At 34.7% G+C, this 3,435-nt stretch overlaps 1 long non-coding RNA gene across 1 annotated transcript; it reads right to left on the reverse strand.

Annotated features, from left to right (window-relative positions):
- Positions 1 to 486: 486 nt before the first annotated feature.
- LOC145794840 (uncharacterized) lies at positions 487 to 2,779 on the reverse strand. Its single transcript, XR_014334785.1, has 3 exons — positions 2,491 to 2,779; positions 1,496 to 1,553; positions 487 to 730 (listed from the first exon to the last, which is right to left on the reverse strand). It is a non-coding gene; the product is annotated as an uncharacterized LOC145794840 (long non-coding RNA).
- Positions 2,780 to 3,435: the final 656 nt, after the last annotated feature.

Genomic DNA, 3,435 nt, shown 5'->3' on the forward strand with positions numbered 1-3,435 from the left:
AGGGGTGCAAGGTTTGGAAGGCTCAAGGCTGTGGCATTCTGCTAAGGACTTCAAGCACTTGACAAGCATATACACTCATCATCCGGTGTGCAAGCGATGATGTCCAAGTCGTAAGGGCCATAAAAAATGGAATGTCTATAGTTGCCCTTCTTTTACAGAACTCGAAGTCATGAAATAACGTGAGTGAATGTCAAAGCCCGAAGACGACCCATTTGGACAAGGCCGTAAGACTTGCACAAACAATCAAGACAGAAATAAATGGTTGTGTACACAGGTTGCCTACGTATCCCTTTGCAAGGAATCAAACCAGCGTAGTTCTGGGGCAAAATGCAAATGATATGCACAAAGACTTTGAAAGGTGGACTTTGTCACACCCCAAATCCGGGCATGACCGGCCGTGGCCCACAGGGACTTAGCCCAAGGCACACGTAAGCCTAAACACGAATCCAATCACATTGAACAACTGAACAATAGTCCAATAATAAATAACCAAAACTCAATCCAGACATGCCACAATTATAAACGGCAAAATCAACCGTAATCAAAAGCCATCCAAAATTATGGGATATAAACAACCCACATATAAAAAATAATCCTAAATGAACTTCGATAAGAATAAATATAAATATGCACAAACTTGACATAACACTCTAAACTAAAGGAATGCCCTAGAGGTCCATGCAATTGAGTCCCCGCTACGCCATGAGTCTACTCTAAGTCCTTCTAACACCTGGAAATGATAAAAACTAAGTCAGCTGATAGCTCAGTGAGTAGCAACATGGATAGTAAATACAGTTTTGAAAACAGGGTTCAATTCCAAAATAAGATATATATCACAGAAACTAGATTGGCATACAGTTTGGTAAATACAATCTGTTTCAAAAAGAAGGTTCCACAATTCAACACTTAAAATACTCATGTCTCGCAAGAACATGATAAACGACATTTTTCACTTAAAACAGATTATAACATGAACACCAATAATTTTCTGGGTACCAATAAAAACAAATAATCTGCCACACATTTCTCAGGCTATAAGCCCCGTTGGATCCAATACCGAACTAAGAGTCATCCTCAGGGTGGCACCTGGGCCTTTTCTCAAAGACGATCCGATTGAAGGTCACCTAGTTGTTTTTAAAGGTCTGTTCCTTACAATCGTTGAGCACTAGAGTCATCACGGCCCAACCCGGATCTGTTCCCTAGTGGCCAGAGTCACCACACACAGTGGAATAATTTCCCTGGACTAAATACACACATGGTCCCAATAATCAATACACATCAGTTTCGCAAAACATGGTAGTTCATCATTAGAAACATGAGACCAAAACAAATAGTTTACAGTATGCCAAGTTCACACAAGTTTCAGAAATAATTTGATTCAATTGATAATATAATAATTTATCAAAACAGTTTAACCATGAAACAACAATTTAATTTTTCCAACAGTTCAGGGTAGGGGAACATTTATAAAAATATGTAGCACGAAACTACTCACCTGAAACGAAATGATATAATCCTTGAATCGAATAGAGTGTAAAAGTCCAACTAGTGGCCTGAACCAAGTATAAAAACTACGCGTCACAACTAATTTAAAAATACTAAAAAAAATAGGAACTAAGTAACCTCAAACTAAAACGCACTAACACGGCTCAACCCAACTCACCGTTACTCTTAAATATTACCTAAGTTCATATTCTTCAAGGTCTAAAATCACCCAAGACATAGATTCCGATCGAAACTTAACTAAAAATAACTTTAAGATGAAACAGTGTTTTAAACAAGTTTTCCCAATCTATTCGCTAACTTTGAAAATTACAAAACCCACTCCACACTATTCGAAAAATTCCAATAACCTCCAGATATAATCTAATATATCTTAAGTTTCAAACCCAATTGGTTTCACTTGATTTGCTTATCAAAATAATTTTCTACAATTTATTATATCCAAACAGGTTGTTTTCTGCAGCACTTTAAAGAAATTGACGGTTCTCTTAATATACACGAGCAATCAATGCAAGGCCAAAAACCTATGAAACTAGACTCGTAACCGGTTCTAATGACACTAATTTGATAATTTTTGGATTTATACCCAAAGAGAACAACAATCCCGAATTTACTGTTTCGGACTGGTTTCCTGGACAGATTTGAATACCTCAATTTATATGGATTTCGACTCCCAAAAATTATGAAAAAATTCATATATGCAATTTAATGTGTAATTGATCTACTGTAAAAATTTCAGATTAAAATTCATCCGTTTGATATGGTTTCTTGATTTTTAAAGTTAGCGATTATGTGCAGAATTTTTTTGGACTAAGATTCACACCGATTCTTTATACATGAATTTAATTCCTCAAATTTCTTAACAGTATATATATATATATACAAAATACATAAACCTACAACTTCTCCATCAATGATCTAAATAATAATAGAGTAAGAATAAAGAACAAAAACAAAGAAAAAAAAAAGAAGAAGAAAGATACCTACCACACCAAAAAATTACTCCTTGCTTGCAATCCCCTTTTTTCTTCTTCTTTTCTCTCAAACTTCTTCCTCCCCGTGGCTGTTGTGGCTGCTGCTATAGAATGTATTAGGAACCTAGGGTTTTTCTTTTCTTTTCTTTGTTATACATAACATAAATGACTCTAGACAAAAATGTCCTTTGTTTTATTTTATTTTATTTTATCTCTCCATTAATTTAAATAAAATACAACTACTATTAGATCAAAATATGCTTACTAATTTGACACTTAATTTTTATTTTATTTATTTATTTATTTATTTTAAATAATAAATCTTGCCTTTAAATTGAAGACTTTCACCATAAATTTATTTTAGGTTTAAAATTAATTAAAAGATCCTCTAATAATATTTAATTTGCACTTAAAGATTCATAATAAAATATTTGAGATTGTAAAATTATTATTTAATTATTTACTTAATTTTTATATTCGGGTTCTCACAGACTTCGCAAAGCTGGCTATTTTGAAATCATGATCATGCAAAATGATGCAATAAGCAATTACAAGATGTAAAAAGCAATATGACAAGATAACAACATTTGAATGAGCAACTTCAAGCTTAAAACCAACACAGGTTCCATGCAAAAAGATCTAAAACACACTCTAACCACGTCAAAATGCGAGATGAGGAAAGAAAACACAGCTCAGTGTTACATTTCACGCATCTTGAGAAACTGAGAAACAATAACTACTCGGGGTCGTGTTTCACACGTCCCGAGATAAAAACAACTCAAGGTCGCGCTTCACACGTCCTGAGATACAAGAAGAACCGCTCGGGCTTGTGTTTCACGCGTCCAGAGATAAAACACGCCCAGGGCCACGTTTCACGTGCCTTGAGAAACTGAGAAATGAAAATCGTTTGAGGTCGTGTTTCACATGTCCCGAGATAAAAACCGCTCAAGGTCATGTT

This window comes from Camellia sinensis, chromosome 7 (genome assembly GCF_055761805.1).
Source record: "Camellia sinensis isolate YWXY chromosome 7, ASM5576180v1, whole genome shotgun sequence".
Taxonomy (NCBI): domain Eukaryota; kingdom Viridiplantae; phylum Streptophyta; class Magnoliopsida; order Ericales; family Theaceae; genus Camellia; species Camellia sinensis.